General features: G+C 38.0%; 1 long non-coding RNA gene across 5 annotated transcripts in view; it reads left to right on the top strand.

The window, feature by feature from the left end:
- The window catches only part of LOC150008709 (uncharacterized), a 196,563-nt gene that overhangs the window by 49,991 nt on the left and 119,289 nt on the right, over nt 1–27,283 (top strand). For 4 of the 5 annotated variants that reach the window (XR_016511335.1, XR_016511337.1, XR_016511333.1 and 1 more), the window contains one exon: nt 7,078–7,164. The exons of the other annotated variant lie outside the window; for it this stretch is intronic. This is a non-coding gene — a long non-coding RNA (uncharacterized LOC150008709). The remainder of the gene's footprint in view (nt 1–7,077; nt 7,165–27,283) is intronic. 5 annotated transcript variants of the gene reach the window in all.

Genomic DNA, 27,283 nt, shown 5'->3' with positions numbered 1-27,283 from the left:
TATCATATATGTGGTCTGCTGTTTACCAAAACATCTTTGTACAGCACACAATTGTACTTGTAACTGTCATGGAAACTAGGGTGAGATAAACAATGCACTTGCCCCAGGCACAAAATCCACAATGAACAGAATATCAAACTTTTAAAGAAAGAATTGCTAACAGTTCAGTGAGGCATATCTCATAGATATTGCGGGCTCTGTTCCAGACCACCAGAGTAAAGTGAGTATCGCAATAAAATGAGTCATAATCTTTTTGCTGGTTGGAGGGTCTTGCCAATTTGCAAAAAAAACTGCAAAATCTGTGCAGTGCAATAAAGCGAAGTTCAATAAAACAAGGTATTGGAACCTGAGGCAAAAAGAAAAATCAGTAATAATAACTCTGTATTTATTTAAAATTTTGATATTTTATTCATCATAGATTTTTGTGCATTAACTTTGATTAAAATATTGCATTAAATATTATTTATTTTGATTGGTGAGTTTTTTGGCTCCCTCTTAAATTTGCACCTGAGGATAGTGCCTAGCTTCTCTCATCTTAGTTCTGGCCTTGCTTGTTGGTGAGATTTCTGGCTAGGTAAACTAACACAGGATGGAGAGGGTGGGAATGACACTAAACTTTTTATATGGGGCAGAAAAGGTGCTAACTGTTGTCCTAATGTCATAGGAATGGGGAAGTTTTGCTAGACAATGACATGATGTTCAAATATTCCGTTATTTCTAATTGCACTTTGAGTAAAGACTCTTGTTCACGGCCTGTGAGCCAAGTGTCGCTGGTTCGATTCCCAGTCAGGGCACATTACTAGTTTGCACGTCAGGTCCCCAGTTGGGGGCGCGAGTGAGAGGCAACCACACAGTGATGTTTCTCTCCCTCTCTTTCTCCTTTCCCCTCTCTCTAAAAATAAAATAAGCAAACAAACAAATAATTAAATAAAATAAAATGCTAGTATCCTGTTACTATTAAAAAAAAAAAAAGTCTCTTTTTCAGGAGATTCAAGATAAAATGGAAAGGCTTCACAGGTGTACCAGGCATAGCAGTAAGAAACTGAGTTGGTAATTTCAGTCTAAGAGAGCAGGCATATAGAAAGCTGTTGATTGATGTTTTTGAAGGAGGAGGCATAGTCAGAAAGCTTAAAGCCATAGTACTCGGGATTAGGGTTGTGGTTTCTGCTGAGGGAGATTGAAAGACATGGCTTAACATGCTATTCCTAGGAAGAAAGAGGTTAATGAGAACTCATTGTTTTTTACTGAGGTACACAAGAGACAAGGGGATCCATAGAAACTTGGGTTTGGTAGGCCTGTTTATCACAGGGGAAGAGCATGGCTCAGGGATACCAATTAATTAGCCTTTGCCGTCCTCACCTCCTGTGCTCCCCTTGCTCATTGTGGTGAAGGACTAAATAATAAGAGGTACTGAGTTTGCATTGAAGCAGTTTAAGTATTACTTACCTCAGCTACAAGGGTAGGAGCAGAGTTTATAGATAGAGGGTGGGGGCATAAGTGGGCACTGATGAAGAGTTGGGGAAGCCTGAGGCAGGACAAATGAAATGAGTGTGAATGTTGAAAAGTATTTTGACGTATTTATTTCTAAACTGTTAAAGTGAAAAACCCATTTTTTTCTGTTAAACCAGCCATATGTTCATCATCAAAAGAAGTCATGTACATATATGCACAGTAGAATAGAGTGACTATCTTCTTTACTAGTGTCCCCACTCCCTACCACCTAGAATCTCTCAATTCCAGTTGTTATCACAACAATTTTATTGCATTTCCCTATGTGCAAAAATGTCCACTTGTGAGTATGTTTGTGTATTTTAAATGTTTTGAAAGGAAAATTTCTTTATTTTTGCACATACATTTCTAGGGTATGTTCTTGTTTTAGATTTTAGCATAAAAGATCACTTTTGAGTTAAGTGTCAGAAATCATATTAAAACTATTTCTATCTGTTTGCATTAAAGAAGAAACACTAAAGGCTTCAAAGCAATTTTTGGTGCTGGAATGTCAGAAAGTAAATGGATGCTGGCAGTTAGATGCCTGGTTGGTAAAACATTAGAGGTACAAAGAATGATGGGCTTTGCAAAGAGTCTCTGCAGAGTGAGCTACAGCCCTTTAAATACAAAGAAGTAAAAAGAAATGGAATTTAGCAACAAAAGTCTTTATGGACAATAGGCCTCAGCACTATTCTAAAAGGTCTTCCCTTTTTTCCCTTTTAAACAGATGATGCACACTCATCAGACATATTCTGCCTTGGTCAAAGAGGACACCCAGTATCAATGACTTCCATTTTCTTTTTTGTGTTATGTTTACCCCTGTTCCCAAAAGAAAATTTTTGCATATACTAACATCAATGACAACTATAATATATAATTTTTGAAATAATACCAATGATGTTTTTTAAAACATTAAGAATAAACTTATCCTATAGAAATTTAGTAAATTAATTGGAGCACAGGGCACACTTATGATCATGGGGCTGGTTGCTATCAGTCCTTTCCTTGTTTCCATCCCTCTGGTTCTATTTTGGTCATTTGTTTGTTTTGTTCATTAGGTTCCACTTAGAGGTGAGATCATATGGTATTTTTCTTTCACCTTATTTCATTTAGCATAATACTCTTCAGTTCCGTCCATGTTGTTGTGAAGGGTAGGAGTTCCTTATTTCTTTCTGTTGTGTAAATGTACCACAGTTTTTTGATCTTCTCATCTACTCATGGGCACTGAGGCTGTTTCCAGCACATGGCTATTGTAAATAATGCTGCTATGAACATCGGGATGCATAGGTCCTTTTGAATTGGTGTTTCAGGATTCTTGGGGTATAATCTCAGCAGTGGGATCACTGGATCAAAAGTCAGTTCCATTTTTATTTTTTTGTAAAAATTTCATACCATTTTCCACAGTGGCTGCACCAGTCTGCATTCTCACCAACAGTGCACTAGGGTTCCCTTTCCTCTACATCCTCGCCAGCACTTGTTGCTTGTTGATACTTTGTTATTTCTTATGTTAATCTTATTGGAAATTTTTCATTTTACTTGTCATTGAATGAATAATAGTTCATCTTAGAAAAGACTTTAGTGTGAATAAGGAGATTCATTATAGTAGGAAAAATATAAGGTATGAATGTAAACTGGTACAGCCACTATGGAAAACTGTATGGAGGCACTTCAAAAAATTAGAATAGAATTAACATATCACTCAGCAACCCCTCTTCTGGGTCGTCGTCGTTGGCAGCCGTCCATCTCGAGAGACGATGGTGTAGCTTCTTAAGAGTCTATCTGCACCGCCAAGAATGGTTGTGCAGTCCGACTCGGGAGTGACACGGTATCTGTCTCCTCCCGTGTTGAATCGACATCTTGCGATGACGCTGGAGTGTCCTCTCCAGTGAAGCTGAAGCTACAGAGCCTGGGCAGGGTGATATGGAGGGTCTGCTGTTGCCCATGCAGCAGACCCCCCCTCTCTTGGCAGCTGAAGGGTCCAAGGGAAAGACGGAGTCAATACAGCTTGGCTTCAGGTGCGCCTCAGGAGTTGCCGGTGTTGACTACAACGTCAGACCGCCTTAGGGACTCCGGCTCCGGATTTTCTGTCGGGGTTTACTCCCTTAGCCTTTCCCCTGAAGAGGTATGCCGCAAGGCAGTGGAGGTTTTTTGGAGTCAGAGTTTTCCTTCTCTGATGTGCCCTGACTGGAAGATCGAACCAGCGACACTTAGCTCGCAGGCCGACGCTCAATCCACTGCCCAGAATTTGAAAACATTTATTTGCAAAGATATATGCACCTCTATGTTCATTGCAACATTACTCATGATGGCCAAGACTTGGAAACAACCAATGTTCCTTTGATAGATGATTGGATAAAGAAGATGTGGTACATATATGCAATGAAATACTTACTACTCAGCCACAAGAAAATATGAAATACTGCCATTTGTGACAAAATGGGTGGATCTTGAGAATATCATGCTAACTGAAATAAATCAGAAAAAATCAAGAACCATATGATTTCACTCATACATGAAATATAAAAGTGAAAGCAACAAATGAACAAACAAGAAAAATGGACAAAGACTTATAGACGCAGACAACAATATGGCAGTTGCCAGGGGGAAGGCGGGTAAGGGGATAGTGAGGGGTAAAGGGGATCAAATGTATAGTAATGGAAGATTTGACTTTGAGTGGTGGGCATACAATGCAATATATAAATGATGTATTATAGAACTGTATACTTGAAACCTATATAATTTTATTAACCCATGTAACCCCAATAAGTTTAATTAAAAAGAAACAACCCATAAGGTATGATATTTAAAAACCTGGATTAAGGTGGACTTCCGGCCAAGATGGAGGCTTAGACGGACACGCTAGGTCTCCCTCTACAACTAAAGAGGAATACAACTACTTCAAAACAAAGGATAACTAGAAATTCTAGAAAATAAAACTACACGGAAGTCCAACATATGAAGTTATAAACCAGCGGTGCCACTTGGGCAGGTAAGAGTTAAAGAGGGCAGTGCTGTTTGCGGTGCACCCGGAGCGGCGGGCGGCGAGGAATCCCGGCTGCGCAAGCCCCTGGCGGTGCGCGACCCCGGCGAGGAGTCCCGGCGGCCGGGCCCCTGGCGGTGCGCGACCCCGGTGAGGAGTCCCGGTGGCCGGGCCCCTGGCGGTGCGCGACTCCGGCGCTGGGGAGAGCGGCCGCCGCATCGCCTTGAACAGTGAGGCCCAGGGGGACGGGAGGACGGATCCCAGTCTCCTAGCTGAATAACTGTGTGAATCCATCTTGGACCCCCGCCCCCAAAGAAAGCACCACAGGGCTGCAAAATAGGTCGCGGACAGGCAGGCGCCGGTCGCTGATTTGTGATGCCAAACGGCGCCCGCCGGTCGCTGGGTCATTACGAGTACACAGGCACTGCCCCCGACAGCCGGCCCAAGAAAACAAAACGCATCTGTCAAAATGAGGCAGACAACTATAGAAATACCGGTGACACAACTCACCAGGCAGCAGATAGAGAACCTGACAGATGAACAGATAAGAAACCTGTCAGAGGCTCAGTTCTGGGCCATTGTTAACAGATGGCTTACAGAATTCACAAAAGAGCAGGAAAAAGATATGAAAGAAGCGAAAAACTTTCATAACGAAAGGAACAAAACCGCATACGAGACAGAAGGAAAGGAAATAAAATCCAGAGTTCATTTCAACAAACTGGAATATGGAGAAGGAACAAGCAGTCAACCAATGCAGCGAGAGGAAATGGGAAGCAACAATGAGAGGATCAGAAACCTCTGAGACAGCTATAAAAGGCCCAACATAAGAATCATTGGTTTGCCAGAGAATGAGGAAGATGAACTAGAACTTGAAAAATTGAGTGAAAATATAATAAAGGAGAACTTCCCAGACTTGGGGAAGGGAATAGACTTGCAGGTCCAGGAAGCAAGGAGAGTTCCCAAGAGACTGGACCCAGGGAGAACCACTCCAAGACACATTATAATCAAAATGTCAAAAATTAAAGATAAAGAGAGAATCTTAAAAGCAGCAAGAGAGAAGAAAAGAATTATGTACAAAGGGGTCCCAATTAGACTATCAGCTGACTTCTCAAGGGAAACACTACAGGCAAGAAGGGACTGGCAAGAAATATTCAAAGTAATGAAAATCCAAAACCTACAACCACGAATACTCTATCCAGCGAAATTGTCATTCAGAATAGAAGGACAGAGAAAGTGTTTCCAGGACAAAATAAAACTGAAAGAGTTCATTAGATCCAAACCACTGTTATATGAGATGTTAAAGGGACTGGTTTAAAAAAACAGAAGCTAGGGAGATGAAACAAAGGCAAACTAAATAGGCAACGAGAGTGGAAAAGGAACTGTGGGTACGGGAAACATATTGGGGGGAGGTCAACAGGGAGGGGAAATGGGGAAAGGGAGGGAGATGATATAGGAATTGGGGATCAAGGTAGGAGGGAATGGAATAGACGGAGAGAGGTTGGGAGGAACTGTATGCACAACTAATGGACATAATCTAAAAGGGGGGGGACAACTGGAGGGAGGGGGGCCACCGGGTGGAGGGGAGCAGAGGGAAGGGAAATTGGCACAAATGTAATATTTTAATCAATAAAACACATTAAATCTGAAAAAAAAATAAAAATAAAAATAAAAACCTGGATTGGTATCCTTACTCTATTAATTTACTAGCCAAGTGACCTTGGAAAAATTAGTCAATCTTTTATACCTCTAGCTTCTTCATTTGAAAAATAAGAATGATGATATTATCTCACAGGATTATTGTGAGATTCAAATGAGATCTTTCTGAAGGTGCTTTATAAAGATATATATAAGTATTATAATTCTAAGTAATAATTGTATATTTAGTAGGTTTTTTCCTAAGAACCTTCCATGGTTTGAGAGGCAGTAAAGTTATGTCACATTGCTTAAGTTTAAGTTCCACATCTTCCGCTTGCTAGAGATGTGACCTAGCCTTCCATAGCCTCACTTTCCTGTTCTGTGAAATGAGAATATAATACTATCAATGTCACAAGGTTGTCATGAAGATTAAATCAGATAATCCATGTAAAACACTTCCAACAGTGTTCAGCATATTCAATAAATGCTCCCTATTATCATCATGATGATTATGATTGTCCTTAGATTAAAAAAGGAAGCTCTTTTTCTAAATTAAAAACCATATTTACCATTTATCAGGTGGTAATTTATCAAATCAACTTCACTCTGTTGTGAAGTATCACTGCAATTAATTTTTTCTTAATGGTGAATACATATGTAAATATGAAGATACAGTTTTCTTCAATTAATAAAATTCATTTACATAGTATTTATTTGAAATAGTAGGTATTCCTGGTAAGTTGTGTGCATATAGTATTTTGGCAAATTTAATTATATTTTGAGTACAGTGAGTAAATTTAGAAAATAACTTGTGAAAATAAATCCATTGAATAATAAAGGACCCTTTGAAATGTGATTGTTGACTAATTTATTCATTCTTAGAATCAATTTTCATATTTAAAAAAGAAATCTGACTACATTTATACTCACTAATAATTTGTGAGAATTAATTAATTATATAATCTATTTTAAAGGAATCACCGAAATGATCAAAACAGCAGCCTTGAAGGATCAGTTCAAACATGCTGGAGACAATGAATTTAATCAAGTAATCTCTTCAGGTAAATGCCTGATGTAAGGTAAAGTCTGACTAAAATAAAGACTGGAATTTTGAAAACACATGAATAACTAACTAAAAGATTGTGATTTTTGTTGTGAACTGGTAAATTTAGCAAGATATAGGGTAGTTAATAATTGAAATTAACTTTTAATATTCAGGTTAAAATTTTATGCTTTTTCTCTCTTCCATGAAACGCATGACTTATACCACTTACAGCTCAAGTATGATTGCTTTCACATTTTGTGTTAATACTTTGGTGAAATGTACAACATAAAAGTGAATCAAATGATTGATGATTGCTACACACTCCAACACTGATTTCAACCAGTGAAAATGCTGCAGTGTTGGCTTGATTACAAGAAGAGTCTGAGGCTCATGGTTTCTGAGACAACCCAGTTCAGGTGAGTTGGGTATGTCCTGCCAAGCTGTTCCTGTGGAATAAATAGGCTGTTTGTAAACAAGACGGCTAAGTATTTTCTCACAGGATTTCAAGTTCACAGAGTATGAGGCAACTGGGTTAAAGGTCAAAGGTGAAGGGTAATAAGCCATGTGGGCCTGTTCTTTTGTGGAGCCTTTGGCTGCCGTTCAGACTGAAGCCTTGGAAATAGTTCAGACACAGGCCTTTTGCCAAAACACTACTGAGAGCTGGCTCAGACAGGATTCTATTACAAAGTCCTCTCCCTCTCCTTCTCTCTTTCTGTTTTGTGTCCTGCTATCTGAAATTTATAAAAATGCAAGGAATTATATATAAAACTTAGTACATAAATGAAGCAACTGAATACATTTATGTTTTACATAAAATAAATTTACAATACATAACTTTTTCTTTTAGGGACAGAGGAACACAATTTAATTTATTATGACAAACTCTTGCAAAATTGTTTGCAAAGTGCATTTTTTTTCTTTTTTTAATTGTATTTTTCATTACCATTTAGTCACCTTATACCCCCCTCCTCCAAATTACCACACTGTTGTCCATGTCCATGAGTCCTTTTTCCTTTTTGGTCAATCCCTCCACCCCCAACTTTCTCCCCATTTTAGCTGCCATCCTGCTCTCTATGAGTCTCTCTCTATTTTGCTCATTAGTTCAGTATGTTCATTAGATTCCACATATGTGTGAAATAATATGGTATTTCATCTTTCTCTGACTGGCTTATTTCACTTAGCATAATGTCCTCTAGGTCCATCCATGCTGTCACAGAGAGTAAAAATTTCTTCTTTTTAATGACTGAGTAGTATTCCATTGTGTAAATGGGCCCATAGTTGTTTTATTCACTCATCCACTAATGGAGCCTTGGGCTGCTTCCATATCTTGGTGATTGTAAATAATGCTGCAATGAACATAGGGGTGCTTATGTTCTTCCAAATGAGTGTTTTGGGTTCCTTTGGACGTATTCCCAGAGTAGGATTGCTGGGCCAAAGGCAGATTCATTTTTAATTTTTTGAGGTATCTCCATATTGCTTTTCACAATGGCTGCACCAATCTGCATTCTCACCAACAGTGAAAATGAGTTCACCTCCCTCCACATCCTCAGCAGCACTTGTTGTTTGTTGACTTATTAATGATAGCCATTCTGACAGGTGTGAGATGGTATAACATTGTGGTTTTAATTTTCATTTCTCTGATTCAAGGTGATAAACAGCAAAGTACATTTTAGAAAAAGACAAAGTCTATCTAAATAACAAAGAAGTTTAAAATTATTGACAGAAAAACTCAGGGCAATTGTAGTCTTGTAAAAGAGGCAATATATATCTGCTCCACTTAAATCACCAAGGACAGAGGCAATCTTTAAAGAGCCTAGTGAGATATTTTAATTAATAAGCTCTTTTACAAGTATATGTTATCTACTGAGTGTTAAGATATGCTGTATTTGAGAACTTCTAGTCAAGATGGAGGTGTAGGTAGACATGCTTTGCCTCCTTGTTCAAGTGTAGAAAGAATTACAGCCATATCTCAAAGACAAATAACAATTAGAACTGTCAGAAAATCAAGCTATATGGAAGTTCAACACCAAAGATTTAAAGAAGCAATATTCATCCAGACAGGTAGGAGGGGCAGAGTTGCAGAGTTGGGGCAGAGAGGTGGTATGGTGAAGAGAAGTGGTGGCGGTGGTGATGGCAGTGGTGGCTGCAACAGCCGAATGGATCGTCCCACATAGATGTGTGGTGGATAAAAGTCAGGAGAGTTATTCTGGGAGTGAGTCACCCCAGCCCCAGGACAGAATGCACAGCCCAGGGTTCCAGCAATGGGAAGAAAAACCCGCATTACCTCTGTCTGTAAAAACTAGTGGGGGTTGAGTGGTGGCAGAAACTGCCTGATTTTTCCTGCTTAAAGGGCCTGCACAGGGTAGCAGAAGAAACTGATGAAGTTTTGTTGTTTAAAGAGCCTCCATGGTCTTAGAACATACTCAGATCCCAGGGCGGCAGCTGGAAGGGCGCCAATAGCATACAAGAAGTGGGTGAAGTGACTAGAAATAGGGGGAGTATTGGGCAAATTGCCAGAAGCCAGGCAGCAGCAATGTCCCTTCTCTGAGGCTCCACCACATGCAGAGCCACAAAGCAGTGAAGCGAGTTGCCCTTCTCCAGTAATTACCTAAGTCTCTGCCTCACTAACTTATAGGTTTCTTTGCTACATAGGCGACACTACTAAGATAGGGAATAAAAACAGCTCTACCTCATAGAAACACCACAGGGAGGCTGCCAAAATTAGGTGTCAAAGAAATATGGCCCAAATGAAAGAACAGAACAAAACTCCAGAAAAAGAACTAAACAAAATGGAGATAGGCAATCTATCAGATACAGGGTTCAAAACACTGGTGATAAGGATGCTCAGAGAACTCAGAGTATGGCAAATAAATAAAGAAATAAAGGTTATGCAAAGTGAAATGAAAAATATACAGGGAACCAACAGTTAAGGAAAGGAATCTGGGATTCAAATCAATGATTTGGGACAAAAGGAAGAAATAAACATTCAATCAGGACAGCAAGAAGAAACAAGAATGCAAAAAAAAAAAAAAAAAAAAAACAAGGAGAAGCTTAGGAACTTTTAGGACAACTTTAAACATAATGACATCCAAATCATAGGGGTTCTGGAAGGAGAAGAGAAAAGAGCAAGAAATTGAAAACTTACTTATTTGAAACAACAATGAAAGAAACTTTTCTAATTTGTTGAAGGAAATAGACATACAAATCCAGGAAGCATGGTGAGTCCCAAACAAGTTGGACCCAAAGAGGACCACACCAATACATATAATTAAAATGCCAAAGGTTAAAGATAAAGAGAGGATCTTAAAAGCAGCAAGAGAAAAGCAGAGTTAGCTACAAAGGAGTTCCCATAAGACTGTCAGCTGATTTCTCAAAAGAAACTTTGTAGGCAAGAAGGGACTGGCAAGAAGTATTTAAAGTGATGAAAAGCAAGGACCTACAACCAAGATTACTTTATCCAGCAAAACTATCATTTAGAATGGAAGGACAGATTATAGCTCCCCAGACAAGGTAAAGCTAAAGGAGTTCATCATCACCAAGCCATTATTACATGAAACATTAAGAGAACTTATTTAAGAAAAATAAGAGGACTAAAACTATGAACAGTAAAATGACAGCAAACTTAAAATCAGCAACTGGATCTCAAAAACAAAAATACAAACTAAGCAAACAACCAGAACAGAAGCAGAATCATAGATATGGAGATTATTTGAAGAGTTATCAGCTGGAAGTGGGAAGGGGGAGAAATGGGTAAATGGTGCAGGGATTAAGCATAACTGGTAGGAACAAGATAGATAGGGGGATATTAAGAATAGTATAGGAAAGGGCGAAGCCAAACAATTTACATGCACAACTCATGGATGTGAACTAAGTGACCGATTGATGGAGGGAAGTGGGGTACCAGGCAGAAGGGTGTAGAGGAGGGGAAGTTGGGACAACTGTAACAGCATAATCAATAACATATAGTTAAAAAGGATTTGCTGTATTTTATGAAGAAAAAGATACAGTAGTCCCTCTCTATATCGTGGTTCATTTATTGCAGCCTCACTGTATTGTGGGATTTTAAAAAATATTATATTTAATTATTTATCGTGGATTTTTCTCTATATTGTAGGATTTTGCAGTACTGTATATGTATGTTGTTAAAGTTACGTAGGTTTAAGAGTGTAGAATATGTTTAAGAACATAAGTAGTGTTTATAAAAGTGTGGAAAAGGTTAATAAAGGACTGGGAATGGTTTATAAATGTGTGGGAAGGCTTATAAAGCCTTAAAATATATAAATACTAAAATAAATGTAAGGTTCCTACTTTGTGGATTTTCCCCTATCGCAGAGGGGTCTAGAATGTAATACCCGTGATAAGTGAGGGAATACTGTATAATTTGGCTTCCTAAAAATTTTTTCCTTCTCTTTAGATTTATTGCTGTTGTTGTTCTTGCTCAGAGTAGAATTTATTCCAAGGAGTAAAAAACAAAAACAATTAAATATTAGGTTTACCTTCTCTGGAATTAAAACTTGGCTTGAAGAGCCTTCTTTAGTTCCTTGGCTATTATAATTGTGTACTTTACTAGTTTTCTTTGTCTTGTTTGAACACTACTACAGAGGTAGAACTTCTATCATAATCAATTTTGGTATATTTCCATTCTTGGATTGAAATACTTTGTTAATAAAGTTGTGGGTTGCTAAATCTTCAGGTTAGAAAATGTGAAGAAAGAAATGGTGAAAAGATGGCAAAAGAATCATTCACAAACACAAAATATGAGCCATAGGCTATTTAACCATAAATCCACTTTTTGTGATAGTAGCAATTACAAGAAGTCACCCAGATAAACAGAAAAATAGGACAGTTCATAAGAAATTTAGGGTAAGTCTTAGTGGAAACCAGAACATGTTGTTTGAATCATAACCAGTGATATTTTGGCTTTCATTCTTTACTAATGAGGATAGGTGTGGAAAGGATGGGACTTTCCAGTGTGTTTTATAAAGTCTGATTTCTTCTTTTCTTGTAAAATAATGAAACAAACCCATTTGTCTTAACAGAATTTTCCGAGAATATCTTAATTCACATGTGGTCTTGTCTTTAGCTACTTTCTTTAGAAAGCTCTAAAAGAAAAATATTTCCCTGAATTTTGGGAAGTCATTTTCCATTATTTTCCTTTCCTTGAATTTCTTGGTTTTAAGAACACTACTACAAGTATGAGTTATTATATATGTTGGTAAACAAGTTTCTCTTCTTTTTGTTTTTTATTAAACAGAATGTCAAGTTCATTTTCTTTTATTTATTGACTTATAAGCAGACAAATTAGAAGATGGCATCTCTTAAAATAATGTATTTAAAAAGTTTGGGCAGATCTTCACTTCCTTTTCCCAGCTGGTAAAGAAAAACTTGAACCAAGAATTAAACTTAAGAAAATTAACCCTGGACAAGTCACTGAGCCTCTCTGAATCTGTTTTCTTATATACAAAACGAATGCTTCAACTCAATTTTTAAGGTTTTTCTTAGATCCAAACTATATTGTATGTGGTTAAATGTTGTTTCTAGGACTGAAGAACTCTCTGACTTGTTATCACATTTGGTATTTCTGTCATGTTTTTCCCAGTGAATTACAATGTTAGGGAGAAAATAAATTAGGAGCTTGAAGTATGAAAAATGCCATTATATATTCAAAGGGCAGTTAGCATAGTATCTCCTTGGTTTTCCATTTCCTTTTGTCACTCTTATTATTTTAAATATATTATTTTGGCCCTACTGCTGCCTTGAATGAGAGGAAAAGATTAGGCAGATGAGGCCAGCAAGCAGGACCTCTCCAAGGCTTAAAAGAGGCCAGCTGATCTCTGGTGGAACCAGAGTCACATTCCTGGTATATGGGTTTGTTTCTTTTTTTTCTTTTTCTTTTTAATGTGTTTTATTGATTATAATGTTACATTTGTCCCAATTTCCCTTCCCTCTTCTCCCCTCCTCCCAGTGGCCCCCCTCCCTCCAGTTGTCCCCCACTTTTAGACCATGTCCATTAGTTGTGCATATAGTTCTTCTCAACCTCTCTCTGTCTATTCCATTCCCTCCTACCATGATCCTTAATTCCTATATCATCTCCCTCCCTCTCCCCCTTCCCCCTCCCTGCTGACCTCCCCCCAATATGCTCCCCATACCTATAGTTCTTTTTCCACTCTCGTTGCCTGTTTAGTTTGCCTTTGTTTCAATTCCCTAGCTTCTGTTGTTGTTTCTTGTGATGCAGTTTTCATTTTAGTTTTCATAGTTTTGATCCTCCTTTTTCTAAACCAGTCCCTTTAATGGATCTAATGAACTCTTTCAGTTTTATTTTGTCCTGGAAACACTTTCTCTGCCCTTATATTCTGAATGACAATTTCGCTGGATAGAGTATTCGTGGTTGTAGGTTTTGGATTTTCATTACTTTGAATATTTCTTGCCAGTCCCTTCTTGCCTGCAGGGTCTCCCTTGAGAAGTCAGCTGGTAGTCTAATTGGGACCCCTTTGTACATGATTCTTTTCTTCTCTCTTGCTGCTTTTAAGATTCTCTCTTTATCTTTAACTTTTTTTTTTTTTTTTGGTTTTTCATATCTTTAACTTTTGACGTTTTGATTATAATGTGTCTTGGAGTGGTTCTCCCTGGGTCCAGTTTTTTTGGAATTCTCTGTGCTTCCTGGACCTGTAAGTCTATTTCCGTCCCCAAATTTGGGAAGTTCTGCTTTATTATATTTTCACTTAATTTTTCAATTTCTAGTTCATCTTCTTCGCCCTCTGGCAAACCAATGATTCTTATGTTGGGCCTTTTATAGCTGTCCCAGAGGTTTCTGTTCCTCTCATCATTTTCCTTGCTTCCCGTTTTTTCTCTCTGCACTGGTTGACTGTTTGTTCCTTCTCTGTGTTCTGGTTTGTTGATTTGAACTCTGGATTTTATTTCCTCACCATCTGTCTCGTATGTGGTTTTGTTCCTTTCAGTATGAGTGTTTTTCGATTCTTTCTCATCTTTTTCCAGATCTTTTGTTAATTCTGTGAGCCACCTGATAACAATGGCCCTGAACTGAGCCTCTGACAGGTTTCTTATTTGTTCATCTGTCAGATTCTTCATCTGTTGCCTGGTGAGCTGTGCCACCGGGATTTCTATAGTTGTCTGCCTCATTTTGACAGATGCGTTTTGTTTTCTTGGGCCGGCTATAGGGGGCAGTTCCTGTGTACTCGTCACAACCCAGCGACCGGCGCCGATCCGCAACCTTTCTCGCCGGCACTTTGTCATCACTGCCCAGTGACCAGTGGCGATCCGCAACCTATTTCGCAGCGCTGTGGCGCTTTGTGTGGGGGCGGGGGTCCAAGGTGGATTCACACAGTTATTCTGCTAGGAGACCGGGATCCGTCCTCCTGCCCCCTGGGCCTCACTGTTCGAGGTGATGTGGTGGCTGCTTCTCCCAGCGTTGGGGTCGTGAGCCGCCAGGGTTTGACTGCAGCCGGGATGTCCTCCCTGCCGCTGGGATTGTTCTCCCTGCCGCTGTCCCTGGTGCGACCGTAAACAGCACCACCCACTTTCGCTCTTCCTGCCTGCCCAAAGAGCGCCGCTGGTTTATAACTTCATACGTTGGGCTTCCATGTAGTTTTATTTTCTGGAATTTCTAGTTATCTTTTGTTTTGAAGTAGTTGTATTCCTCTCTAGTTGAAGAGGGAGGCCGAGCATGTCCGTCTAAGCCTCCATCTTGGCTGGAAGTCTGGGTTTGTTTCTATGCTTTCTATTCTGTTTCATTGATACATGTTTCTGCTTTTGTGCCAATACCATACTGTTTTGATTACTGTAGCTTTGTAATATAGTTTGTGTGTTCTTTCTCAAGGCTGCATTGACTACTTTGGGTCTCTTTGGTTCCATATAAATTTTAGGTTTTTTTTTTCTAAAAAAACCACTGGAATTTTGATAGGGATCTTACTGAATCTGTAGATTGCTTTGGGTAGTATGGGAATTTTACCAATAGTAATTCTTTTAATCTATGAACACATAATATCTTTATATTTATTTGTGTCTTCTTCAATTTCTTTCATCAGTGTCTTATAGTTCTCAGTGTATAGATCTTTCACCTCTGTCGTTAAATTTATTCCTAGGCATTTTATTCTTTTTAATGTGCTTTTTAATGAGATTGTTTTCTTAATTTCACTTTCTGATCATTTGTTGTTAGTATACAAAAGTGCAACTGATTTTTGCATATTGCTTTTGTATCCAATAAATTTACTGAGTTTGTGGATTAGTTGTAATAGTTTTTTAGTGGAGTCTTTAAGGTTTCCTATATATGATATGTCATTTAGAAATAGAGGCAGTTTTACTTTTTTCTTTCCAATTTGAATGCCTTTTATTTTTTGTTCTTGCCTAACTGCTCTGTCTAGGACTTCTAGTACTATGTTGAATAGGAATGGTGACAGTGGGCATTTTGAGAAAAGCTTTCCATTTTTTTTACCATTGAGTATGGTGTTATGTGTGGCTTGCATATATGGCTTTTATTATAGTGAGGTATATACCCTCTATATCCAGTAGGTGAGAATTTATACCTTAAATGGATTTTGAATTTTTCAGATGTTTTTCTGCATCTATTGAGATGATCATAGGATTTTTAATCTTCATTTTGTTAATCTTGTGTGTCACCTTGATTGATTCATGGATGCTGAACCATCTTTGCCTCTCTGGAATAAATCTCCATTAAGAATGGTGTATGATCCTTTTACTATATTGTTGAATTTAGTTTGTTAATATTTTGTTGCATCTATGTTCATTTGGGCTATTGGCCATTAATTTTCTTGCAGTATCCTTGTCTGGTTTTAGTATCAGGGTAATGAGTTTGAAAGTATTTCTTTCTCTTACATTTTTGGGGAAGATTTTGAGAAGGATTGGCATTCTTCTTTATAGGTTGGTAGAATTTATTAGTGATGCCTTCTGGTTTTGGACATTTTTGTTAGGAGATTTTTGATTAGTGATTCAATCTCCTTACTAGTAATTGGGAGGTTTAGATTTTCTATTTCCTTGTGATTTAGTCTTGGCAGGTTGTGTATTTCTAGAAATTTGTCCATTTCTTCTAGCTTATCCAGTTTGTTGACATGTCATTCTTTTTTATTTAATTAAAAAATGTTTTATTTTTTATGCTATTACAGTTGTCCCAATTTTCCCCATTTGTCCCCCTAAACCCATACACCCCATTCCCTTCATCAGTACCCCACTTAGTTCATGTCCATAGGTCATGCATATAAATTCTTTGGCTTCTCCATTTCCTATAATGTTGTTAACACCCTCCTTCTATTCTGTACCTACCAATTAGTCCTATTAATTCCTGCACCATTTCCCTCATTCTACCCCTTCCCACTCCCAACTGATAACCCTCCAAATTATCTCCATATCTATGATTCTCTTTCTGTTCTGTTTGTCTGCTTAGTTTGTTTTTGTTTTTTAGATACAATTGTTGATAGTTGTGAATTTATTGCCACTTTAATGTTCTTAATTTTGATCTTCTTTTTCTTAAATAAGCCCCTTTAACATTTCATATAATAATGAGTTTGAAAGTATTTCTTTCTCTTTTATTTTTTTGGAAGATTTTGAAAAGAATTGGTATTAATTCTTTATATGTTGGTAAATTACCAGTGATGCCTTCTGGTTTTGGACATTTTTTGTGTGGGAGGAAGCTGTCCCCAGGCACTTGCCCTGATACTATATACTTCAGTTTCTCCCTCTATGCCACTGGTACCCTTCCAGCTGCTGCCCTGGTGCTGGAGCCCAGAGGGAGGGAGTCTGAGTAAGTCCTAACACACTGCAAACTCTTTAAGGGGAAACTCCTGAGAATCCTGCAGTTTCTTCCACTGCCCCAATCCCTGCTGGTTTTTACAGCCATAAATTAGGGTGATTTATCTTTCTGGCAGTGGAACCCTGGGCTGGGTGGTCTGGTTTGGGCCTGGGATTCCTGCACTTGAGGTGTCCCTCCCAATTTTAATCTATTACCTTGAGTGTGGGACCGCCTGTTCAGAGTCTTCATGTCTGCCCCTCCTACCTGTCTCTAATTCCTTGGTTGTCAGACTTCCCCTACAGCTCAATTTTCTGGGTGATAGTTTTGTAATTTAGTTGTAGTTTTTTTCTGTGGTTGTGCAAGGACGCGAGCCACGGTTACCTACACCTCCATCTTCTGTTACCATGTAGTTCTTAAAAAAAGAAAAGATTTTATTTACTTTTAGAGAGAGGGGAAGGGAGGAAGAAATAGAGAAAGGTAGATGTGTGGGAGATACATTGATTGGTTGCCTCTTGCACTCCCCCAACTGGGGACCTGGCCTGCAACCCAGGCATGTCCCCTGACTGGGAATTGGACTGGCAGTCTTTTGGTTTGCAGGTCGGCATTCAATTCACTGAGCCACACCAGCCAGGGCAAATATTTTAAAGTAGTTTTTAATGATTCTCTGTATTTGTGTGGTATTGGTTGTAGTATCATCTTTCATTTCTAATTTTGTTTGAATCTTCTTTCTCTTTTCTTACTAAGTATAACCAACAGTTTGTCTATTTTGTTTATGTTATTAAAAACCAGCTCTTGGCTTCATTGATCTATTATCTTTTAGCTTTCATTTTATTTATTTTCTTTTTTTTAATTTTTAATTTTTATTGAATTTATTAGGGTGACATTGGTTAATAAAATTATATAGGTTTCAGGTGTATAATTCTATACTACATCATCTGTATATCATATTATGTGTTCAATCTCCAAAGTCAAGTCTTCTTTTATCACCATTTATTCCCCCTTTACCTTCTTCTACCTTCCCTCACTCCCTCTTTCTCTGGTAATCACCATAGTGTTGTCTCAATTTATGAGTTTTATTTTTCCTTAATCCCTTCACCTTTTTCAGCAGCTCCTAACTCTCCTTCACTCTAACAGCTATCAGTCTATTTTCTATATCTATAAGTCTGTTTCTATTTTGTTTGTTTATTTTGTTGATTAGCTTATACATATAAATGAAATTATATGGTATTTGTCTTTCTCTGATGGCCTTATTTCACTTAGCTAATTTATGGCCAAGAAGTATTCCATTGTGTAAATAAATGTACCACCACTTCTTTATCCACTCATCTACTGATGGGCACTTGGGCTGCTACCAAATCTTGGCTATTGTAAATGACACTGCAATGAACCTAGGGGTACATCCCCTGTTATTAATTGTAACAGTAGCATGATATACTGTCATAATGAATGAACCAATAATGACACATTGTTATTAACTAAAGTCCGTACTTTATTCAGATTTTAGTTTTCATATGATTTCCTTTTTCTCTGCCAGGAGCCCATCCAGGATACCACATTGCATTTTACTGTCAGTTTATTTTTCCTTAGATCTTTGTCATTTCCTTCTTCTAGTAACTTTGGACTTAAATTTTTCTTCTTTTTCTAGTTCCTTGAGGTGCAAAGTTAGGTTATTTATTTGGTCTGCTTGATAGTGTCCCATAAGTCCCTTATGCTATCTTCACTCTCTTTTCATTCTTTATCACTTTTGCTCCTCTGATTGGATGAATTCCACTGCTCTGTCTTTAGTTCACTGACTCTTTCTTTCACTTCATTTAGTCTTCTGTTGAACCATCTTTCGATTTTTTTCACTTCAGTTATTGTATTTTTCAACTTTGTTATGTCTGTTTGGTACTTTCTTATATCTATATCTATATCTATCTATCTATATCTATCTATATATATTTGTTAAAATTCCCACTTTGTTCATTCATTGTTTGCATGACTATTCTTTATGACCATTATTTTTTAACTTTATTAGGTAATTTTTTTAAATCTCTGTTTCACTAACATCTTTCCTGAGTTTTTGTTCTTTTGTTTGGAACATATTCCTGTTTTTTAAATTTCTTTGCCTCTCTGTTTTGGTTTCTGTGCATTAGATAAAATAGCCACCTTTTCCAGTCTTGATAGTGTGGTGTTGTTCCAGAGATGAACGTTATTGTTCAGCATGGACTGAGATTTTGGTTGACTCTCAAACCTTTGTGATTGCCCAATCTGCCTTCTTTTTTCTTAATGGCTCCCAGTTTCTGAGGGTGTGCCAAAGCTCTTTTGATGTTTTAATGTGGTATTTTCTTGTTTGCTTGATGTGTGTCTCTCGGCTAGTTTTTGAATTTCTTTCAGAGAGAATAGACCTGTGTATAATTTTAGATTTGTTTTGCCTGTGGGAGGAGATGATTTCAAGAGCCTCCTATGCTTCCCATTTGGGCTGAAACTCAGAAGCAAATTTTGATACAAAATTTAAAGTAAGGGTTATGGACATCATATACATGGTGTGAAACTGATATCCCAGACTCCATCCAGTTTTGGCCAGGTCACTTCCTCTGTAGCATGGCTCAGTGTGTCAGGTTTTTAAAAGTGTCCCTCAATGGATGAATGGATAAAAAAATATGAAATATTTATCTATATCTGTAAAAACCATGCAATATTATTCAGCCATCGGAAAGCAGGAAATCCTGGCATTGGTGATGACATGAAACTTGAGGGTGCTATGCTAAGTGAAATAAGCCAGACAGAGAAAGACAATTACTGCATGGTATCACTTATCTGTGGAATAAAAAAAAACAGACTTCAAATTCATAGAAACACAGAGTGGAAAATGGTTACCAGGGGCTAGAAGGTAGGGCAAAAATGAAGAGGTTGATAAATAGCAAAACCTTTTAGCTTTAAGAGGTATAATGTGTAAGGTAATATAAAACATGGTGACTATATTTGATAACACTGTTAAAAAAAGGTACAGATATTGGAATCTGAATTTCAGTCTGTCATTTATGACTTCTGTGATTTATTTTTGGGAAAATCATTTAATATATTTGAGCCATAGTTTTAAAACATTTATTGGAGTGGCATTAGAGAGGTCTTGGGTGTACACTTCTATAATATAAGATGAGTCATAGTTTTTAATTTGTAAAATGGATATAGGGCTAATATAAGGATACAATGAGTCAATTTATGTGAAAGAACTTAGTAAGCTATAAGGCTTATTACAAAGTTACGTATAGCCCTTGATAAGTGTGAAAGAAATGAATATTTGTGTCAAATAGTTTAAATAACTTTTTACTGATGTCAGAGGAATGGCAGTGTGAAAGATCCCCTTGGTCTCTCCCCTTGAAGCTTCAACAATTTGTACAGATATAACTCAACAAAGGATTCCATGTTGAAAGCACAAATATGCCTTGGAACATTTAAAGGTGGGCAAGTGGAACAAAAGGGGGAGGCAAAAAGGGAGAGGGGCTTATACAAACAAGGGACACAGTCTGGCAGCCTGGAGCTCACAGAAGAGCTCTACCAGAAAAGGGAGGAATCCAGTGATGCTTGACACTCCCTTCAGCTGGGAGGAGCAGAGAGACTCGATGGGCACTACTGTAAGAGTGAGCAGTGCCAGCTGCGGCTGAGCCAAGACCCAAGCAAGGACACACAGCATGGGAGTGCAGCTGCAGTTGTTGGCAGTTGGCATTTCAAATGGAGAAATAGCCATGAAGCTTGGCCACCTTTCTTTAGCCAACTCTTAGCCCCTTGGAGGTCACCTCCTTCTGCCCTTGGTATCTGGTTGTGGAGCCTATTATCTGCAAGCCTGAGAACTACAGAATTGTATTTTTTTCCTGAGTGAAGTGTGCACTCTGTGACTGGTCTCAGGGTCAGGGCATAGAGGGGAACCTGCAGAAGATTGAGGTTGCCATTACGAGGAGGGCAAAACAACAGAGAAGCTGGCGGGTTCTCCAAGCCCTTGCATACTCCAACACATTGCAACCAGACTGATGGCAGTCAGAGAAGATGGGTCAACACTGGAATCTCACAGAGATAAGAAAACTTGTGATTCAGTACCACCTACTGGAAAAGGATAGAAAGACCTCTCTTGTATTAATCTGTTAGAGAACTGCCATTCACTCATTGATACCCAGACAGCAAAGGAATTCATCAAATACTATGAATAACAAAGGTATAGAGGCAGATTGAAAAGAAAATGAAAAATCTCCAGAGAACAAACTTAAAGACACAGAAATATATGACATAAAGGACAGAGAATTCGAGATTGCAGTTCAGAAAATGCTCAAAAAAATGCCAAGAATGCAGACAGGCAATTTAGCGAGATCAGAAAACAATGAACAAAACAAATATTTCACCAAAGAAACTCAAACATTAAAAAGAACCAAACGGAAACTCTATAGATGAATAATTCAATAAAAGAGATTAAGAATAAACTAGTGAGCACAGGAAATAGAGTAAGCCAAATGGAGGGAAGGTTTAGTGATATCAAAGATAGAAATCTAGAAATGGCACAGAAGGAAGAAGAGAGAGACCTGAACATAAAAAAAGTGGAAGATCTCCATGAGAACTATATGACTCCATCAGAAAGAGCAATATAAGAATAACAGGCATAACAGAATAAGAGAGGAAAAAGGGAGTAGAGAACCTATTTAAACAGTTGATGAGCACTTCCTAAGCCTATGGAAAGAACCAGATTCTTGAACCCAAGAACCAAACAGAACACTTAATTACCTCAGTCCGAAGAGGCCTTCTGCAAGGCACATTATATTAACACTGTCAAAAATTAATGACAAAGAAAGGATGCTAAAGGCTGGCAAAGAAAAGAAGAAAGTAATCTATAAAGGAAAGCCTGTTTGGTTATCACTGGACTTCACAGTAGAATCTCTATAAGCCAGGAGAGAGTGAAACTAGATATTCAAACTACAGAAAGAGAGAAATTACCAGCCAAAAACAATATATCCAGCAAAATTATCCTTTAAAATGAAGGAGAAATAAAAGCTTTTCCAGACATACAGAAGCTGAGGGAATTCATTGCCAGAAGACCTCCATTGCAGGCAATACTCAGGGAGGTTATTATACCCCCCAAAAAGAACAGAAGGTCACAAATCTACAAGTAAGATCACCAACAAACTTACAGCATAACCAGGGATAATTTGTGATAACAAAAACATAAAAGGGGAAGGGAAAAGGTCTGAATTTGCAAAGGAGGATGGACTGAATTCAAAAGAAAAAGGACTGCTATATATATGGCACTTTATATTCATAGATCTAATGGTAACCACACACACACACACACACACACACACACACAAAATCCCAAACTGAGACACACACCATAGAAAAAGAAGGAACAGAGGAAAGAAACAAAAACAACAGAAGAAACACATAAGAAAATAGCAAATCGAGGCACAGATCTACCATAAAACAAAAGATAAAATGGCTATAGGTAATTCTTATACATTAATAATTATCCTAATTGTAAATGGACTGAATTCACCAGTAAAGAGGTACAGAGTAACAGATTGGATCAAAAAACAAAACCCAGCCATATGATAGTCTTCTAGGTACCCCTTTGTAGGTAACTCTCTTCTCTTGCTGCTTTTAAGAATCTCTCTTTATCCTTAACCTTTAGCATTTTAATTACAATGTGTCTTGGTGTGGTCCTCCCTGGTCTAGTTTGTTTGGGACTCTCTGTGCTTCCTGGAAATGTATGTCTATTTCCTTCCCTAAATCAGGGAAGGTTTTCTTCATTATTTTTTCACATAATTTTTCAATTTATTGCTCTTTCTCTTCTCTACTCTATCCAGAAAAACTACAATTTAGAGTGGAGGGACTGATAAAGTGCTTCCCAGGCAAGATAAAGCTAAAGAAGTACATCATCATCAAGCCATTATTATATGAAATGTTAAAGGGACTTATTTAAGAAAAAGAAGATCAAAACTATGAACATTAAAATGACAACAAACTCACAGCTATCAACTGAATCTAAAACAAAAACAAAAACAAACTAAGCAGACAACCAGAGTAGGAACAGAATCATAGGTATGGGGTACCATGTGGAGGGGTGTCAGCTGGGAGGGGGTAGAGGGGAGGAGAAAGGAAATGGTGCAGGAATTAAGAAGCATAGGAGGGTGCAGAATAGACAGGGGATGTTAAGAATAGTACAGGAAAGGATAAAGTCAAAGAACTTATATATAGGACCTACAGACATGAACTAAGGGGTTGGGACTGCTGGAGGGAGGTGGGGTGCTGGGAAGAGGGGCGCAAGGGGAAAAGAAATTGAGGCAACTATAACAGTATAATTAAACATACAAAAAGACAAAAGAAAAAAAATAAAACGAAGATTCCCAGATCTCGTTTTCAGATATTCTGGCTCAGTGAATCTGTGCTTTTCAACTTCCCTCAAACAAAACAAACAAAAAACTGAAACTCATAAGACGCAGACAGATAAAATATGGTGTTACCAGAAGGAATGGGGTGGGAGTAATAAAGGGGGACAAATATATGGTGATGGAAGATGATTTGACTTTGGCTGGTGAGTACACAATGCAATATACAGATCACATATAATTAACATATATACTTGAAACCTATATGACCCTATTAACCAATATCACTTCAATACATTTAATTTAAATAATAAAATAATTTTTTTCTTTTTTACAACATAGCAATTTATCATTTTTTATAATAAGAGATATACATGAACAAAAGTGAATAATATATATCACTTCTAATTGGGAGCTCGGACATGTGGATCTACAAATATCTTTATACTGTGAATTAATTTTTGTTATTGAAAATGAGGCATTGTGTGATTTAGTAATTCACCTATAACCACTTTTGGCTTGACTCCCCAGGAAAACGGATGTAGAGGTATGGAATTATTTACTTTGAAGTAAATAAACTATTAAGGAAAAGAAAAGGGGATATTTATTTTTTTGGTACAATCTCCGGCAATTAAAGAATTGTCAAATTTTTCACTATTTCTATAATCTAAGTGTTACTGAGTCAGTGGTAGGTCATAATCAATGTTAAGATTCTTGATGCCTTTATCTTTCTTCTAGCATGTAGGTGCTGGTATTTGGCCCTTTCGGTATCAGTGTAGTTATTAGTAACTTTGGTGAGCCCCATACTTGCTTCAGGAAATTTTTTTTTCTTCTAATTTTCCAACAGTAATAACAGCAGCTTTATCAGCTGTCATTTGCATTATGTGAGAAATAACTACACACATACACAAATATACATATACACACACATATAATTTTCTTTTTTGTTACTTATTTTTTATTTTATTATATTTTTTTATTACCATTTAGTCCCCTTATACCACCCCCCCAACAGTCACCACATTGTTTTCCATGTCCATGAGTCCCAGTTTCATAATTGGCTAGCAAGTAGTACTTTGAATTTTACTAAGCCAAAAATAACAATTGTTCTTCATGCTATTCATTTTTTACTAATGGCTATATATTTTAAGAGATTGAATTAGTTATATCTTGATTTTCTGAATTCATAAATATAATTTTCTATCCATAGCTGGTTGAATATGTGGATGCAAAACCTGGAATATGGAGGGCTGATTCTATATTTATTGAAAATAAATCACGTAGAGTTCTGGTCAAGATGACATTGTAGGTAAATGCAATACCCACACCATCCCACAGCCACATCAAAATTACAACTGAGCTATAGAAGAACCATCATTCAGCACCATTTGAAATTGAGCTAAATAGAAGTCTTACAACTAAGGACATAAAGAAGGAGCCACACTGAGACTGGTAGGAAGGGCAGGGACTTGAGTGGGCTAATTCCACATATACCTGTGGTGGATAAAAATTAGGAGGGATATCTCAGCTGCAGAGGTCCCCTCTGAGGAATGAGGAGTCTCAGCCCCACACCAGGCCCCCAGCCCAGCATGTCAGTGCCAAACAGAGAAGTCCTCATAACTTCTGGCTATAAAGATAGTGGCTGAGTGAGACAGAGGGCTCTGAAGTCCCAGGAAGTTCCTTTTAAAGGGTTCATGCATGGACTTACCTGGACTCATTCACCCTCCGTTCCAGACTTGGGGGAAGCACCCTGAAAAGCACCAGGGACATATTGAGAAACTGCATTGTCTGAAATTAGGGTGAGATCTTTCTCCCAAACAGAGTGCTGACAGAGGCCATTGTTCCTTTACTGAGCCTTATTCTCAACAGAGCAAGTAGATGGGTGCCATATCTGAGTCTCTATCAACCTGGCTCACACTGTTTACCCCACCTCAACTTGCAAGCTCACCCAAACTGTTTTCAGTGACTTTTCCATAAAAATGGCCTGTTTGGGCTCATGCTTCATACTTTCCTAAAATCTCTCAAGCAAGTAGCATCTGGCCTGGGTGTGCCCTGTACTTCTCAATAAATGGCCCAAAGCCTAGCACTAGCAACAGCTGGCTTTGGTTAGTAGCATTACCCTTTCTGGGAACCTTCACACCTAGTACAAGTATCAGCTATCTGCATATCACTTTGTAGCTAATGCTGGGTGGCCCCAGACAGAACATAGCCTGTGGCTGACCTTGGCCTGAACCTTCTGGGAGGCCCCAGAACCAGAACACCTAGTGGACAGCTTGAGATCATGTTGAAGTACCACCCAACCTCCTCCACAGAAGACACACTCAAGGGGTAGACCCAGTGTGGACCAGAACCCCACTGACGTAAGTCCTGTCAGATGGGGTGAGCCCCTGCTCAGCTGATCTTCAATGGTGGTTGTGGCTAGACTTTCTAGATAATCATCCAGAGGGTAAATGCCTCTCATTGATGAGCTAACAGCGATCAAGGTTCAACTATAACAAGAAGGTGTACACAGCACACACAGAATGGGAGCATACCTAGAGTGTCCATCTTGGGTTATCAGCAGGATGTGCCACTGGATCCAAAGAACACCCACTACATATCACCACGTTACCAAGCTAGAGACATAGCAGCTCTACCTAATACATAGAAACAAATACAGGGAGGCTGCCAAAATGAGGAGACAAAGAAACGTATCCCAAGTGAAAGAGCAGAACAAAACTCCAGGAAAAGAACTAAACAAAATGGATACAAGCAGTCTACTAGATGCGGAGTTCAGAATACAAGTTATAAGGATGCTCAGTAGACTCAAGGTAAGAGTAGATGAAGTTAGTGAGAACTTCAGCAGCATAAAAAAGGTCATGGAAACCATAAAAAAGAGTCAGTCAGAAATGAAGGATACCCTAACTGAAATAAAGAATAATTTACAGGGAATTAACAGTATAGTAGATGAAGCTGAGAATCAAATCAGTGATTTGGAATATAAGGAAGCAAAAACAAACATCAGAACAGAAAAGAAACAAAAACAAAAAACAAAAAGGATAGTGTGAGGAGCCTCTGGGAGAACTTCAAGGGTGCCAATGTTCACACCATTTATGTGCTGGAAGGAACAGGGAGAAAGCAATAAACTGAAAACCTGTTTGAAATAATAATGACAGAAAACTTCCCTAACTAAGGGAAATAGACATGCAAGTCTAGGAAGCATGGGGAGTCTCAAACAAGGTGAACCCAAGGAGGCCCACAGCAAGACACAGAATTAAATTGCAAAAGGTTAAAGACAAAGAGGGAATTTTAAAAGCAAGAATAAAGCAGTTAGTTACCTGTAAGAGAGCTCTCATAAGACTCAGCAGTTTTCTCAACAGAAACTTTGCAGGCCAGAAGGGATTGGCAAGAAAATTCAAAGTGAAGAAAACCAGGGACATACAACCAAGATTACCCAGCAAACCTATTACTTAGAATCTGAGAGCATATAAAGAGCTTCCCAGGAAATAAAAGCTAAAGGAGTTCACCACCACTAAACCAGTATTGCATGAAATTTTAAAGGGTCTTTTTAATAAAAAGAAAGATAAAAACAAAATGGCAATAAATACATATCTATCAACAATTAAACCTAAAAAAATAAGCAGAACAGAAACAGATTCATAAATACAGAGAACATTTTGATGATCGCCAGATGGGAGGGACATTGGGAGGATGGGTGAAAAAGTGAAGGGATTAAGAAGTACCAATTGGTAGTTATAAAACTGTCAGAGATGTAAAGTACAGCATAGGGAATACAGTTAATAATGCCCTAATAGCATCATTAACTATAACACTGGGGAACACAGTTTTTGTTGAGTTAGATCTGACACTTGTTTTTGACTAACTTCTGGCATCTAAATCAAAAAATGACACCAGTTTTTCTCTATCATATCAGCTTTTTAAGATACAGGATACCCTCCCTTTGTCCCAAAAATAATACAAAATATACATACAAAGGAAAATAAAGAAAAAATTACCTGAATATACTGTTTAATTAGAGTTAC

The sequence above is a fragment of the Furipterus horrens genome, unplaced genomic scaffold (assembly GCF_987537825.1).
Source record: "Furipterus horrens unplaced genomic scaffold, mFurHor1.1.pri manual_scaffold_5, whole genome shotgun sequence".
Classification (NCBI taxonomy): domain Eukaryota; kingdom Metazoa; phylum Chordata; class Mammalia; order Chiroptera; family Furipteridae; genus Furipterus; species Furipterus horrens.
Note: the sequence above shows the minus strand (reverse complement) of the source record. Positions and strands in the feature narration are given on the sequence as shown.